Below are 17,686 nucleotides of genomic sequence, written 5' to 3'. Positions count from 1 at the left end.
TTACACAATGCCAAGTTTCATTGGCTGCTGTGGGTAGCAATAAATAAGAAAGAAGCATACAACGAAGCCTCCGGTCCTGTAATAGAATTGAGAGGCAACAGTTGGATTTCTGCCTTAGGAATGAAAGGTTAACCAGGAGGCAAAGCATAAAATAAAAAACTCCGACGAGACCGTCAGATGAGTCTTCAGAAGTCTCTCCAGAGATTCTTACAAACGCTGTGGAGTATGTTCACACGGTTCTCAGAACACACAGGAAGCGCTCAATAGAAGATACGGGCAAGGGGCGTGGTCCTAACCGAAGTAGGAGTAAACCAAGCAACGTTGTAGATGGGAAACCCTCATTTATACAATACTAGTCACCTGACCCTGTGATGCTTGGTTGTTTTCAGTAACAGTACCGCAATCAAGAACATTGGATGACCAAAGAGGAGCATTATGGGAAGTGTAGTGGGGTTGTTTTCAGCCATGCCTGGGCGTAAGAAGCCTTCTTCCTCTTTCTTTCCTATGTTATGAACAGTAAGCGGCACTCCACTACCTCTGACCAACACCAACCCTTCCACACCAGGCGTTAGCAATTCAAGGGCTATAATTGACCAGCTCGGACAAATTATAAGCGTACTCTACAGCCAATCAGCACGCTGGTATTTTGTATTGTGCCCTACAATTTGCTGAGATGCTCCAATCCTAGGTCATCTTTCGCATTAGCTGTACGTCCCACTCCCGCACTACTTCCAAAATATGTTCAGCAATGGAATAGGTTTGTATGCAACCCGGAAGTTCTAATATCACGGAAAAATGAAATCCCAAGAAGGATCAACAACGAATGCATGACAAGCTGAATTTACAGGGGGTCCGTGTAAGTAGCAGACCGGTGGCTGGCTAGTTTACGTTTATGATGCCGATCGTACTAAGCTGCTAACATTTCTCTTCTATGTCCGCATTTCACTGTCCATTGCTCAAATGATTTGGAGAAACACTAGAGGTGTTTGATTTGGAGAGGAGTGCCATAACGGCTAGAGTTTTTGACTTTGCAACTGGTAAGCCAAGTTCAAGTCTCGGTGTTGGCTGTGATTCGGGGCAAATAACTCTCCCCATGCTTAAAAAATGCAAGCATTTACAAAGCCATCGGTCTTGCATTTGTGAAAGTTAGAGGTATCGGCGTTGTAAATGACAATGTTTTTTACTTTTGTGTTTTTCTTTGTATTGGAGTGATTATATTTGCATAGCACTTTTGCCATTCCTATGCCCTGGCAGCGCTGGAGAACTAGAACATGGGAAATAGATTACGAGGGAGGGCAGGTGGAAAACAATTGACACCATTGGAAAAAGGATTTAAAAAATAGGGAAGGAGCTGCTGAAAGGGTCGGGGATAATGCATGACAGGAGAGAGCGATATCGTAGTAGGGTAGGATATGTGCGTGAGAGATCGAAAGAGGGTTTTAAGAGCAGTGTGCATGAGTTTTGCGGGAGAAAGAGACGTAAGAGAAGAATGGGGCAGGTGAAAAAAGATATGAGAGGGATAATACTATCACCAGTTTACATCTGAATTGGTCATATTAGCTGGTAGAATTCACCCAAAATGGTTAGTATATTTTTTAAATGACGGAATAAAAAGAAGAACAGAAAATTAACTGGTAAAAGAGAAGTAGAGGGGAAGAACCGGTTAGAAAGAAAAGAGGATTATTTACAGAAAAATAGAAAGAAAGGGGATACGAAGAGAGATTGGTATTTATCAAATGGGAAAGTGAAAGAAGAATTTGGCAGGAAATGAGAGATTTGTAGAAAGAGGAAAAAGAGATTTAGTATGGAATAGACTGGAATAGAGTAGGGAAGGTATGCGAGTATTGATTTGGGAGAGGGATACTAGCAAGGAAGAAGACAACAGAGGTGTGAAGAGGAAGTAAGAAACAGGGTTGAAGACAGGGAGAAATGGAGTAGTCTTTGAAAGGGAGATGAAAAAAACCCAAAAGTTATTCTGGATAACAAGAGAAACGCTATGAGTGGCAGAAGTGGTAGAAATTAACAGGATGGACAAAACAAGAGATACGGACTGAGAGCGGGGTGTACAAGAATGAGTTGTGTGTTAAATAGAAAGTTGTGCCAGATAGGAACAAACTGGCAATAAGCTATGTAGCGGGTGGTAGGAAAAGATTCCAAGCCATGTGTGAACCAGAGTGGGTGTGTAGTGTACAATGAAAGAAAAAGGGAATATAAAACAAACACAACGACATTCATAACCATAAAAACATTAAACTTGGTTAAAGAAAACAAAAACCTGTTACAAAAAAAAAAGCATTATACTATAAAAACTTTAGGATTTCTGTGCTGCACATTCCGTGCATAATTTTGGGCCTTTTTGTTCTATGTAGGCAAGGAGCATATCAGCACACAACGTAGTTTTCTTCAGTGCCGGGAACTACTGCAGCAATGTGTGCTTTTTGAGACCAAAAACTATTTTTTCTTTTGCCAATGTTTGTTATAATTGTGAGGGCCCGGCAGCTCGCACACCAATAAGGTTTTACAAAAACCATGCCAATACAAGTCGCACATTGACAAAACCAAAAGGCTAGCCACCAGTTTCAGACCTGCAGGCTTTGTCAATTATGTTTCTCAAATCTTATTGAAACTGGTTTCAATGATTTTCTTTATGAATATATTTGGGAAATACTGGCATACATCAACACATTTTACCAAATGACGCTGCAAAGAATTGGCACCTAAAAGTTTACAGTAGTTTGGCTAAATGTTTTTTTTCCTATTTGCATGTTTTTGTGAACATTTTATTTTGAAAGCAAAGACTCAATCTTGCTTAAAGCTTCTGCAAATATTTGCATCTAATTAGAGAGCCTTCTTGGTGCATTATACATAGCCTCATATTGCTGAACTTTTAAAACATGTGTACACCTTGTTATACTGGAACCACTGTCAGTAGTGCTGTCTGAGCTTACAACATTTATTTAGAGCACTCACCCTAATAATAAAGGCTTTGCATTAATGAACCATAAATACAAGTTTGGACAGCATTACCAAATATTACCTTAACTGCAGACAATGCCCTTCCCTGATCCATAATGCGTTACTGTAAACTGGCAGCCAATGGATTTGTGCTGTAGGGGGTTGGGCCTTATTGTCCCAAGGACTAAATACACATTAAAACTTGTTGCCCTTGACCCAAAACAATATGTCCTGGGCGTCGGGCTATAGCAATTTCACACCCCTGCTTCCAGGGTTCTGCCACATTGCCATCTGCCATCACAGAAGTGTATTTTCTATACTGAAAACGTTTCTAACAGTCGTGACGGAAAGTTTAAATTCTATTAAGGTCACCGGGGCGAGGACTATGCTGAACTTTCTGTACTGTTTTTCTCACAGGAGCCCCCCCCCCCCCCCAAAAAAAACTACCGTACTCATTGTGCATGTTTATAGAACTACAAACACATGATGCAAATCTGTTCAATCATTGCACCAGCAACCATAAAAAACATTCTCTTCATGGTCTTTCCTTGTTTCTTTCCTCAAGGAAACTCTTCTTTAAGCCTATGTGCGAGAATTTACTGTAGTTAGGATTTAATTGCTTCTTTTTCGATACTGAAATACAAATGACAGATTTAAGCTCTCTCTGCCTGGATTTACTTAGTTCTAATATTACTTTTAATCATCATAGTCCATTAATGGATACAAATCAAGTATTTCTAATACCAGTTAGGGACTTGCAGTGCTTGAAAATCTAAAACATATCAATATGTACAAACCACACTAATCTCATCAATCATTTTTGCAAATCTGTTTTATTGTTATTCCTTGTTGTAAAGAGATTACAATACTAATCACACCTGCGTGCAAGCAGTAGTAGACATTGTAACATGCAACATGAGTATGGTATATATACGGTAATATGACCTAAACATAGTATGAGGATCAGAAGCTCAATGTGCGTCTGGATCGGGAGGTAACAGTAGTCCCAAATTAGTGAACATAGCCACAGTTGGTGTCCATCAATCAGTCTTAAAAGGAAAAAAAGGGGGGGGGAGGGGGAGAAGCTGTGGAGAGAAAAGAAAAGCAGGTAAACAATCATGAACATTCGGCCGCAGTTATCCAAAAGATTGTACACACTGTACTCTGTCTGTTGATGTGTGCCTTCACATAAGTTAAAGCACTACGCGGATAATAACATTGTTATTTGCACTGTTTTAGGCAGTATTGCATGTTTAGAGTGAGAAATTAAAACAGATTGCATTAACTTGCAAAAGAAGAACATATTAAAACCGTAGTAACTGTTATCCAGCCCTTGACATCCTGTTGAAAGTTGTGTGCTGTTTACTCACAACCGGAGATTACCAACTGCCATTCCTTCCAGCTATGAGTTGTAGTAGCCCATGCGTACAAGTGGTATGTAATACATTAAGGATGCGACGCATAGTAGCCGCCACCCAAACTCATTCACCTATGGAGTGTGGCTCAGGGGAATCCTCTTCTACCATGCCCTCAGTGAGCGCTGCAGCTCATTGTAGAGAGTGTCCCAGCATGCTGCAATGGGGGTCTTGCGCAGTCCCAGTGTTTCCTCGTGCCTAATAGCAATGCTCTCTGCCTTCGCCCAGGCAAGCATAGAGTTCCGCCAGGCCATTAAGGTGGGGAGGTCAGGCGCCTTCCACTTCTTGGTAATGAGTCGCTTGGCCACTATCAGCCCTAAATCTAGAGGTAACCTTTGTAGCAGAAGTTCTGTGGAACTTATTCAACAGGTAGGTCGGCCAGTCATGCGTCAGTGTTCGGTCTGTGCAGGTACACAGGAGAGAGGCCACTTGGTTCCAATAGGTACCCACCCAGGCACAACCCCATAGCATGTAGATTAAGTCAGCCCCTCGTTCAGTGCATCTTGGACACTCGGCATCTACCCGGTTGAAGTATTGATTAATTTTCGCAGGTGTGAGATCCGCCCTATGAATGATAAAAAGCTGTATTTGTCAGAAACCCATATTGTGGGGTATACGTGTCGGGCTTTCAAGTACCCAAGCCCATTCTCTGTGAGTAAGCTGGTGTCTTAGATCCTCCTCCCACTTATGACGTAATGGGTCAAGGCTAATTGCAGCATGGGTCCTCAAGGAAGCTGCGAACCACAGCGTCAGGTGCCTACCCGACCCCATACCATGTAAGTGTTGCATAGTAAGGTGTGTCTGTGGCTCCGTATTCATATCTCCCCATCTGGCTGTGAGCGAGGCCACCAATGCACGATGAGGCACAGGGTCAAGACTGATTTGCATATGGCCATGTCTAAACTGGGGTGGTGTAGTGGGCAAAAGAACGATGGATTTAACCCAGATCTCTTGACTGGGGGGAGAATGTCTGCATTGTCAGCATTCCGTCCATCAATTGTTTGTTGTAACGCTTTTCGCCCTAAGTGGGATGGGTATTCACATACGTGGGACCCGTGCTCACTACGCCACTGGAGTCAAGCTATCCTGGCTGATGACGGCTGATAGCCAGAAACCGGTCCGAGGATGCTTGATTCTGGTCCAGGGAAGACATGGCTTGGCAGTTCGGGCTTGACTGTTCCCATGAGGCACAGGGTCAAGACTGATTTGCATATGTCCATGTCTAAACTGGGGTGGTGTAGTGGGCAAAAGAACGATGGATTTAACCCAGATCTCTTGACTGGGGGAGAATGTCTGCATTGTCAGCATTCCGTCCATCAATTGTTTGTTGTAACGCTTTTCGCCCTAAGTGGGATGGGTATTCCCAGACGTGGGACCCGTGCTCACTACGCCACTGGAGTCAAGCTATCCTGGCTGATGACGGCTGATAGCCAGAAACCGGTCCGAGGATGCTTGATTCCGGTCCAGGGAAGACATGGCTTGGCAGTTCGGGCTGGACTGTTCCCATGAGGCACAGGGTCAAGACTGATTTGCATATGGCCATGTCTAAACTGGGGTGGTGTAGTGGGCAAAAGAACGATGGATTTAACCCAGATCTCTTGACTGGGGGAGAATGTCTGCATTGTCAGCATTCCGTCCATCAATTGTTTGTTGTAACCAATGCACGGTGAGTCAGAAAATGTCCAGGCGGTAGCCCATCTTCTAAATCCAAGGATGTGTATGGTAGAAGTACCCCATCCCGATATAAGTCTCCAAGCGTCTGAATGTCGTTCTCCTACCACCTTCTAAGGATCTGCAGAGAGATTACTGCGCTGCCTTAGGGGGTTCCCTACAGAGGTATCTCTGGCGCATAGGGGGTCACTCCTAGGGTGAGGTGCAGGCTTCTGCAGAAGCATCTATAGGCTACATCAAGTAGTAGAGGCTCCGGTGGTCAAGCGCTTGCACCTGGGTGAAAGAGGTTGATTATATGCTGCAGAGGATAGAGCGGACGCGTAGTGGCAGTATCTGCACAATGGCGGTCTGGGAGCCAATGCGCCACCCATTGAAGTTCTGAGGCAAGATAATAATGCTCAAGGCAAGGAGACGCCCCCCTGGTCTACGGCAGGTAGAGTTTCCGTTACGCTATCTTATATCTGGCGTTACCCCAGATAAAATCCTGAATTTGTTTTTATATGGGGGCGAAGAAAGAGGCTGGGATGTAGGCCAACAAATTTGTGAAATAGTATGAGAGTCTCGGGAGCACTTCCATTTTGGTAAGTGCAACCCTGCCTGTCACAGATAATGGTAGAGTGCTACAAAATCGCATCAGAGATTTGAGGGATGTCACTGCCCGGCCTAGGTTCCCATCGACAAGATAGTTCGTACGGTGGTAAATTTGGATGCCTAAGTAGTGGAATGTGTCTGCCACCCACCGTACCTTTTTACCACCCATAACGAGATTAGGGTCCTGGAGCCCCTCTTTAAAAGCGTAAATACAGGATTAATCCACATTGACAGTCAGCCCAGAAAGCCCAGCGAACTCCTCCAATATTTGCATAAGGTGGGCGGGGGTATGGTTGATGTCTCCAATGTAGATGAGGAGGTCATCGGCATAGAGCGACACTTGATGCATGGTGTAGGAGAGTGGCATCGACTGCATAGTTGCCCCCAACCTTTTGCTGAAGTTTTGACTGTTTTTATGACCCTAGCCAGGCTGTGGCCCTGCTATCCAGGACCCCAGCCTATCTGCTTCCTCTCTTAAACGATTTGAGTACCCAAGGTACACACCAATTGGATGCTGAGGATGCCCTGACAGTCCCTTGTAGAGGGTACCCTAGGTACCCAGGGCATGGGTCCCTCAGTAGGCCTACCAGGGCTGCAGCACTCATTGTGCCACCCTGGGACAGCCATACAACCTGACACCACCAGACCACTCCTGTAGTCAGGGTAAGGTACCCTATATCCCACCCCATTACACCACATATACTCTCATAGGTCGCCCCTATAGCAGGCCTTGCTAATCCTACAAGGCAGGGTGCTGAGGTATGTGTGAGGGGGGACCCCTACCTGAGTAGGGCCTCTCTGCAACCTTCGTAAAAGCATTGCTGGGTTGTTTGTAGTGTAGCCATACCATATACTCTTAACCGCATTATAAGTCTATCGCGATAGCGTGATAACTTGAGAATGGCTACACAGAACCATATCGTGTTTGGTGTCAAACATGTAGGAATCCTACCCCCAGTCCAGTCATGGGCATGAGGGCACGATTCCCCCCTGCTAGAGGGGCGATATGGGAAAAGCGGCAGAATTCGGACACCAATTTAAAAGTGCACATGTAGTACAAAATGGCTACTACCCGCCACCCACATGACTCTGGCTGGCTGTTGCTGGGGAAAATCCCAGCCTCGCCAGCTGGACAATAGGGCTCCTGTGGCAGGGAGGTGCTAACATCTCCCCAGACAGGATATGTGGATTGGAACTGTGTGGGTGCACCATATGTTGCCTTTCAGAGTTGCACAGCGCCTACATTCTGCATACACCGCCTGGAACCGGTTATGGGGCATCCTGCCCATCGCCCAGGCGGGAAACACACAAACGGGAGAGGGTGTAGCCACCCTTTCCCGCCTCACCTCTCAGTGGTGTACACTACTCTGGACACTCCCCTAATCTTGGGGATATAGGTGAATAACGTGGCCCCAGAGCCTCATATTAATCTTGGACTTCACAGACTTGACCTTCGACGAGCTGCTGCCCAGCTGACTGAAGAAATCTCCCTTGGGGTAAAGGAGTTACCCCCCTGCTTGGCAGGCACCTGAAACACTTCAAGTGACCCGGTTGGAACTTCGCTGCTCCTATGGACTTCGTCGACTCCCAGCAACCTTGAGGTGGGTTTCCTAAGCATCCCAGAGGCCAGTGAGTGTGCACAGCAAGTCTGAGCAACGTGGACCGCGTGGGTGCCGAGATTCCCAATACCCCAGGACTCCGGCCACCTCTTGCATAGCACGCGACCCTGACCAGTGGGGAAGTTGTGCTTTGGCCCATTTTTGAGCCAACCACCAAGCAGCAATTGGGCCAAAGATCAGCGCCCTATCGCCCTCCGGTGGCCTGTGGGCTCCCTTTTACGCACTCCATTTTGCTGCCTTCCGCGGTCCCTTGTCTCTCGATGTGTTGGCCCTAGCGGAGGACAATCTCGACATTTAAGAGTTCCCCGGGTTGCTCCAGGCCTGCTCTGCAGTCTCTCCAAAGGAGACCTCTCACAGACCTCGTGGGTCTGCACCAGTAGCTGATTTGTTTATCTTGAGTGGGTTGCGGTTGCCAAGGCTTAGTGGATCCAATCCGGACACTAACACCGCAGCGACCCTCATCCGACGTGGGACAGTCGCCCTCCAGACGCTGGCCTTCCTTGAAGCCTCCCGTAGCACGTGGCTGCAGATCCAAGCTACACCTCTTTCCACTTGAAGCACCCGACATTGAAGGGCTTTCCTTTGAGCCCCCTGGTCACTGTGCCGTGACCCAGACTCTGTCCCCTCTGCTTTCAGGTTCTTCTCTACAAGATCTACAACTTCAATCTTCACGGCATCATCAACGCTTTTGGCTAGAAGCAGTTTTGTACATTTTCCCATTGAAAATCAGCCCGCGACCCGACATCAAAAACGACCAATGCACCCGGCTTCCCTGGGGCAGGTAACAGTGGTACCTCTGTACTCCCGTGGTAGTGGGCTCCTCAAAAGCTTAACTCTAAGTTTTTAACTTTGAACTCCTGCTAGAAGTGTCTTTAATCTGTTTAAATCAAACCGCGACATTCTCCATAGGCTTCAATAGAGATCCCGATAGCAGCTATTTCCACTGCACGCGCCTCCCGTGGGTCCCCTTCCTCATAACCTGGGGTGGATTCTTAAGGGGCCAGCGATCCTAAATGCCCTAGGCATTGTCTGTAGAATTGTCGTGGTTCTTATACCACTTTTTTAATATATGGTTTGGTCCCCCCCTGGGGCCCTATGATTCCAGTGCTATTTATTGTATCTATCAATGCTTGTTTGAATTGTAACTTTGCCTCAGCCTCATAAAGAGACTTGTGGGATTCTGTCTAGAATAAATACATGTATTTTATATATATACCTGTGTGGGCTACTCTTTCATTTGGTCATTCAAGAGGTTATCTATGGTAAAACAATAAGCTTAACACTCCTTCAAGACTTAGCCTGAAGGCTGCTCTCCAGAGCTACCACTAGGATAGCTTTCTTTAAAGGTTGTCTTAAACCTATCATCAATAAGTGTCGAATTGGACTGGTGCAAGGTGTCCCCTATAACTAGGAGACAGCATATGCCAGGCCAACTTCTCACACATGGCGTCTCCCAGAGGTACTCCGTCACCCAGTTGGGTGCGTAGTGCTTCTGCCAATAGCTCTATCGCGAGCGCAAACAGGAGCGGAGATAAAGGGCACCCCGGTCGTGTAACCCTCTGTTTTGGAATAGAGTCTGAAAGGTAGGGTCCCACTTTGACTCTGGACTGTGGGGTTGGTGTAGAGGAGGTGTGAGAGTTGGTTAAAGACTGGGCCCAGCTCGAATTTCTCAAGCACCATAAATAGGTAACTCCACTCCAGGGAATGAAACGCTTTCTCTAGGTTTCATAAAAGGTAACCCGCCGGGGACCATGCTTCCACTGCGTACGCAGACACCCTGAAAAAGCGCTGTAGATTAAGGGAAGTACTACAGGAAGGCACAAAGCCATTTTGGTCCGTGTGAACCAATGACGGAACTACCTGTACCAGTCTATCCGCTAGCACCTTCGCTAGTATCCTGTAATCGGTGTTAAGCAGAGCCAAGGGCCTATATGAGGGTCTTTATGAGGTTTAAACAGCGATATCAGGTGCGCCTCACTCATAGAGGGTAGAAGTTGCTGGGACTCTAATGCAGTGGTGTATAAGGTGCGGAGACGCTGTTCAAGGGAAACTCAGTAGGCTTTGTAGTACTCTGCTGGCCCAGGATCTTTCCAGAACCAAGCGTTTGTATGGCTTCTCCAATCTCTTCCAATGTGTCCTGTGTGTTTAGTGCCTCTATGCTCTCGACCCAGCGTTGTCAGCTGTAGTGCGTCCAGAAACCCCCTTAGGTCGCGCCCATTGTCTCGTCTACGGGAGCAGTATAGGTCGGTATAGTGTTCTGTCAAGGCATCTTGTATTTCACGTTGTGTACATATCATCTCACCTGACCCTCCCGCAGTGTCCCAATGGGGGCATGTGTGTATTCCTGCTGTATCAACCACGCAACAGCCTGCCCGCTCTATCAGCAGTAGCGTGCATGCAAGCTGTATGTGCAGTGTAATTATGGCAGCAAAGACTCTCTAACTTTTCTGTGTGCATAGACCGCAACACCTCGAGATGCTTCACATCTCTGCCCGCCTCATCTCCTCCCTGTTCGTAGTGCAACCATTATTGTTCTATTTTTGTAAGGGAGTTGGAGAGTTGCTTCCGGATATTTCAGGTGGCACCTAGGCAGTGACCCCTAATGGACACCTTGAATGCCTCCCATTCAATAAGTGCGTCGCTTGTTGTACCTCCATTTAGTTCAAAATGTGTCAAAATTGCCAGCCCCAGCAAGGCACGGAATGCCGGCTCCTCCAATGCATTAGTTTGGAGTCGCCACGTAGGGACTGGAGGGCACTGTATCTCCCATTGGAGCCGCAGCAACAGGGGATTATGATCGGAATGCGTCCGTCCTAGGTAGTCAGTGCTATGGATCAAGGAGAGGAGCGCCTGCGAGCAAACAAGTCTGTCGAGACGCACATGTAGGTTATGTACTGCGGAATAATGAGAATAAACCCGGGCAGTGGGATTAAGGAAACGCCATAGGTCTATAAGAGCCCAGTGCGTAAGCCAATGTGTGAGGGCCTTCGCATTATACCGGGAAGAGCTCCTATTTAATGGCAGGAATGATGTCTCCAATTCTACATTAACTACTGAGTTAAAATCGCCACCCAACAGCCAGGGGATGCCATTTCATCGGGCCAGGACCCCAGATATGCATTCAAGGAAGGATACTTGGTTGACAATGGGGGCGTAGATGGAACCCAGCAGCATGTTTAGGCCATTTAACCGCCCCTTCACAAAGGTATATCTGCCCTCCACGTCTTTGAGGACCTCATCACAAAGAAACGGGGCCCCGGCCCTGACCCACACCAATGTGCCCTACACATGCGCCGAAAAGGTAGTGCCGAATACCTGACCTCTCCATCTACTATGCAGGCGCACCAGTTTTGGCTGTGACATGTGGGTCTCTTGAAGCAATCCTACGTGTGTCTTATCTAATCTCATCAATCATTATAAACCTATTACTTCGTTGTACTGGGTAGCTCTAGAAGGATGCTAATCCTTGCCTCAATGTCTTTAATAGAATTGAAACTTTCCGTCACGATTGCTAGGAAATGTTTCATTCTATGTCAGGACTGGAGACTCCAATTATGCTAGTTTAAAGATTAATTACCACCAACGTAACCATTTCTGTCATTGGTTTAAAATAAACATTTTTGAAGGTGTAGTCCAAAGACCAGTCCACTGATCTCAGGGTATCCTCCAGTCTAGTTCCAAGGATGAGGGCCTTAAAAGACATTACCCTTCTGGTAGTGTGCTGTGAAGCACAAATGTCAATCCCTGCTCTTGAATCACCCATCTCACCAAGGTGGGTGACAAAGCAGCTTTGTGACGCTTTGTAAAAAACAAATAAATAAATAAATGGATTGAAGGACAGAAGGTTGTCCATCACTAATGGATGAGATTCCCCTCTGGAAGAATCTGTTGGTGCAATGGAATCATGACTGGAAGGTTGCAGGTCATTTCCTTTAGGGCTGAGCTCTTTGGACATACTTTCATATTGTTGAAGACTCCTCACCACACAGAATTTGGGGTTATCCAAGAATGAAAGATACTGAACCATGCAAGTGATGGGTTTCTTATGCTTGGCGCTAGTAAAGACAACGCTGTTCGGGGTAAAAAAAAAAAAATCAGCCTGGTAGTTCCAAAGTTCACATGTCCAATACTCTTTCAGGCAAAAAAGCATGTAGCATAGTTAGCTTGGCAATGAGCTACTTCCAAGACAGGTCTGACTAGTATGGCCAATTTGAGAAAAGCCTCAGACCTAAGCTGACATCCCATGATTTAGAATATTTGGTGTCGAAGGGTGCGACAGTCCGATACCTCTCATTAGCTTGCAGATGACGAGATGCAAACCAGTTGGGTTGTTTGCTGTTGGTGCATGGCCTCCTGAGATCGTGGACCTGAAGGAGTTAATGGTAGATTAGGCTCTCCCTCTCTCTGCCAGTTAGGCTAGAAAATTCAGAAGCAGGCGACTGTCTGCCCCCATGGTATCCACATATCTCTCCACACACAAACTAGACTATGCTGCAGAGGGCTGTTTTATGATGAAGGTAGCTTCCTGTGAGAGTCCTGGCATCTTTTAGCTTTGATTGAAATGCGCCACGCCTTGAGGGGCAGTAGGTTGTCCATCACTAGCGGATGAGGTTCCTTTCTTGAAGGATCTGTTGGTGCAATGGAATCATGACTGGAAGATCGCAGGTTATTTCTAGAACCAGTAGGAACCAACATTGAGATTTTCATATCAGATTCACTCTACTTGTTGATCCCTGGCTCAATTTGATGCTTTGGGTATCAGCATGAAGGAAGAAAGGGGTAGTTGAGACTCCATCTACAATCTGTCAGAAATACTTCCACCAGAACCGCTCCCGGCTCCAGCTGAAGTATTGTGTAACTTGAGCAGTCAGTCTGGAAGCAGATAAGTCACTTATCGGAGTGCCTCACCTGAGGCAAATTTGCAGAAATGCCAGGGGGTGAAGTTACCAGCAGCTGGAATCCCTGAGGAACCAGGAGTTTCAATCCATCACTGTGTTGGCTTGTCCTGGCAGGTGAACTGCTGTGACGCCTACCTTCATCTGCAGGCAACAGTTCCAGAAATCCTTGTCAATCTCTGCCACTGTCCTCGACCTTGCCCCTCCTAGCTTTTTGACGTAGTGGACCGCCATAACGTTGTCCATCTTCAGGAGATGAGCATCTGACCCTGCCCTTCGCTAAGCTTTTCATAGTGAAAGAGCCTGCCAGAAGCTCCATAAAGTTGATGTGGAGGGATAACTCTTCATGAGACCACCGTCCTCCAGTGGAAATATCTCTGCAGAGAGCTCCTCAGTTTCTGGTGCCAGATTCTATCACCATGTCTGGTGCTGATCTGAAGACTGCTAGACCGTTCCACGCCACCTTGTAGTTTAGCCACCCGATCAGCTCTGTTCTGGCCTCCTGGAACAGAGGGACCTCTTACTAGCACAATTGTCCTTTCTGAAGGTGCTTGATCTTGAGATGTTAAAAGGCCGTGTAATGCAGAGGCCCCAGGAATATCATCGAAAACAATGAGGATAGAAGTCCTACTATCTTGGCAATTGAACAAGCTACACCATGGGCATCTCAATCATGTTCCTGAGTTCCCTCATGAAGGTTGAGATCTTGTGGAAAGTTAGTTTTAAGAATGCTGCTTTTGAGTCTGTGGTAAAACTGAAAAAATCCATGTGTGGCATGGGAACTGGGTCTCACATTTCCATGTTCATAAGTATCCCTAAATCCTCCAGCAGGAATACTGCCATCTGAGCCCGCTCAACAAGTACTTGTTGCGTTTCTGCCATCAGGATGAGGTACTCTAGATAAATGAGGAGTCTGGAACCCTGTGATCGCCGCCATTCCACTGCTGGCTTTAGAATTTTGGAAAAACACCACAGTGCTGATGAAAGGACAATGACAGGACCTTGAACTCCCAGAACTGAAGCTTCCAGATGAATTGTAGAAAACACCTGTGGGGTGGGACTACTCGAATTTTAAGATAGGGGTATATCAGATTCAAGCATATCGTGCACTAGCCTTGTTTGAGAATTCCCCTCAAAAGATGGATCCCCTTCATCTTGAAATGTATGTTGACCAGCCGTCAATTTAATTCTCTCAGATTTATTGCTGGCGTCACTCCGTTGTGTTTTTTTCTTGACTACAAATAAGTTACTTAAGAACCCCCTTGGATTCAAGAAGGATTCTTCAATCACACCTTGGCTTTCAAGTTCTGAATCTCCTGCTCTATAAGGTCCGATGGCCTCAACTGAAAAGTGTATGTGGATTGTTCTTATGGGTTGATGAGGAGCACACCAAACTTCTATGTGGAATCACTGAACTGCCTGGAGAACCCAGGCATTGGAGATCTCCTTCCACCTGTGGAGACATTCAGCTGTACTACTCCCTTGTGTTATTAGGGAAGAAAACCAAACTCTTCCCCGCCACATTTGGGGCTCCTTTGCCTGACCCTCTCCCTGTTTGTCCCCTCCGATACTTGTTACGGAAAGGGAAGAAGGGGGTGTAACCCTTCTGGTCTGATCAGTCGGCTCTCTTTAGACCTTGGGCTCCTTGGAAAGTACAAGAGAAGAAGCGGCCGGGCAAGCGTCCCCTACCACGTCTGGCCCAACTTAAAACCCTGGGAGCAGACACTCTTCAGTAAAGACTTGTCCAGTGCCATGAAGGCTTGAATACATTTTGACAGGTTCTGTACAAAGCCATCTCTGAACAAATTACCTTTAGCTTCAGGGGCCACTTCTGTAGCGCCAGCTCCCCTAGCTTAGGGTCCAGCCTAAGAAGGATAGAGCACCTCTGTGCCCAGCCTGCCAACATTTCAGGGTTTATTCGATCGCCTGATTCCTTTGCTGCCTTGGCTAGCTCCATTGTCTTTATCAGGGGCCCTGCCAGGTCTAAGAGCTTGTCCCAGCAAGTACGCCAGGACCAATCTAGTTTAGGGTCCTTAATTTTTTTTAGAAAGGCATGATGGTGTCTTATTCTGGAGTCACTACTTCTTTCCCCTCAATAGGTGCCTCGGACATTCTGCCCGTAGTCTATTCCTAATCTTTGTCCATCATGGGATGTCAGAATCATTGTTTTAAGTAAAAAGCCACCTTGAGGTGGGGTTCAACTCTGAAGAATGCAGATTTCTGATATCCTCTGTGTCAAACAGATCAGTATGTCGATCCCAGTCTTTTGAGAGTTTGCCATGTTCTCTCTTGGGTCTCTTTTCAGCCCCTCCAGGAGGATGCCAATCCCTTGATATCTTGGACTATATGTGGAAGCCGTCAGAAGAGGCAGAATTAGTATCTACCATGTCTTGGTCAGCAGTGGAAGGAGATTGCATTTTGTCAGGAAACAAAAGACCACTAGGACTTCAGACACCAGTTCTAACTGGAAGAGGTTAGTTATACAGTCGGTGGTCAGCAATAGGCAAAATGGATCGCTCTAAGGTCTATCACAAGTACAAATCAGTTATGGCAGGTAATCTGGCTCGGTGCATAAGGTAGGGAAATACTACCAGATTCCCACGTGTGTGGCCAGCAGACCACTAATGCTATATATACAAATCCTCTGCACACATTCAAAAGGAAATACATAAAGTTACATAAAATATCACAATGATGCTTGTCTTTATATTTTCAGATGTCTTTAATTCATGATCTTTAAGCCTTCTTAGCCAACACGTGTTTCGTCACTGTTACAGGTGACTACCCCGTGACTTCTTCAGGGCTCAGGTCAGTTTCAAGAAGTCTATTAATTCCGGTGATAATTCTAACCCAGAAGGGTTTCCTATATGTTCTGCTCCTGGAGAGGTAGACCAATGCGTCTCTTGTCTAAAGCTAAATATGCTTCCAAATGTAAGGGGGTTTTCTTTTTTCAGAAGAGCTGCCCCATTCGGCAGTATTAGGTAGAACCCGTCGGATCTCCAGGCCTTGGCGTGTTCGCCGTGCAAATCGGCAGTCTTGAAACATTATGTATTTACTAACTGGGAGAGGTATTTGAGTTTACGTAATTTAGAAATGGGGTCTGCTTTATCTGAAAAACATTCTAGTCCTGGCTCCCCATTGTGGGCGTACCTGCATCTTTCTGGCACATCTGTGGTGGGCCACTGTGTGAACCATGAGGGGTTGAGGTGGGACTGTCCTGCAGTTTCTGAAAGTCCTTCGTCAAAAGGTTTAAAGACCGCCTGGTCTATCATGTGTTAAGTTCTGGGTCTATTTTGTAGGACTCTGATCCAAAGTCCTGTGAACGTACAAGTAGTCTTCTGCCAATTTAGTAAGTGTAAGGATCTCTTAGCTGCACTGAGATTAAAAAAAAGATTGTATAAACTGTAAAATGGCATTTTATTTTCATATTTTACATTTGTGGAAAGCAGTTGCTTTTTATAAACTGATGAATGCTGTTTTATGTTTTTGCTTTAATGGATTTTGATTAATCCGAATAAAGATACTGAACAAACGCAGGGGTTGCTGTTTGTCTCCTTCCCAGTGGTTATGAGGGGACAAATCCCTGACTAAGTATGCCCCATCACCTACGGAGTGAATCAGCGGGTCCTCAAGTAATCCCAGAAATATAGCAAGTAAGCCTAAACAAGTATGAGCCCGGTCCCTGTCTCACTAATGGGACTGATCTTTGAATTGTCTGCCTCGGATTGCAGAGAGCGCACTGGTGGGAAGTGTTCAAAATTGGCCGCTGTGCTTCTCCGAATGGGCGCTTAAGGAGTCGAGAGTGGACTCTACCCGCCTGTGGGGAGAGCGCTGACTCAAACATTTTTTCAGGGCGGGGCGGATGGGAGCGCTCAAGTCTTGTGTGCCCTTTGCAAGGTAGATAATCCCCCGAGAGAAATTTTGGTTGGTGAGCTGAAGACAAGAACCTGAGGGGACAAGCCCAAAGACCAGGACATGATGTTGCGTCTCCAAGAGAGTATTTAAAGGAAATGACTAGATTTCGGGATCGCAGATGCATAAAGTTGCCTGATAAGTAAAGGTATTAGTATTATCATTCAAGTTCTATTTCGATAATATTCCCACAACAGCTAACTGTAAAAGAATAAGGGTCAAGGTACTTGGCTCAGCTGCTGTAAGCAGCAAAGAAATAGGAGGAAGGACTATGAAGAGAGTGTTTTATATGGTTGCTGATGTTATGAGTGGACAGTTTTGCATCATGGGTTTGTCATTTTTTTTTTACACATGCCTAAAGTAGTTTGTTACTATTGGCTGCTGTGAGAAAAACAGTAAAGAAGGTTCAGCATAATCAGAGGCTCCTGACTATGCCCCATCACCTACGGAGTGAATCAGTGGGTCCTCAAGTGAATTCCAAGATGGCCACTGCTTTGTCTCTCAAAATGCAGTGGCCATCTTGGAAGTATGAAAAATACACTCCCAGCATGGCTGGCCACTGCTTGCTGTTGGCTTTGCCAATGAATGCATAGTTAAAAGCACTCAGCTTTGGCAAATCCAATAGCGG

General features: G+C 46.1%; 1 protein-coding gene across 1 annotated transcript in view; it reads left to right on the top strand.

Moving 5' to 3' along the window:
- The first annotated feature begins 698 nt into the window (after positions 1-698).
- LOC146866615 (E3 ubiquitin-protein ligase RNF170-like) overlaps positions 699-17,686 on the top strand; it is a 557,133-nt gene continuing 540,145 nt past the window's right edge. The window contains exon 1 of the mRNA XM_085636635.1: positions 699-856. The gene's annotated coding sequence lies outside the window, so the exon portion shown is untranslated. The remainder of the gene's footprint in view (positions 857-17,686) is intronic.

This window comes from Triturus cristatus, chromosome 2_1, assembly GCF_964204655.1.
Source record: "Triturus cristatus chromosome 2_1, aTriCri1.1, whole genome shotgun sequence".
In the NCBI taxonomy this organism is placed as follows: Eukaryota; Metazoa; Chordata; class Amphibia; order Caudata; family Salamandridae; genus Triturus; species Triturus cristatus.
The sequence above is the reverse complement of the archived record's forward strand: the minus strand, read 5'-3'. Positions and strand labels throughout refer to the sequence as shown.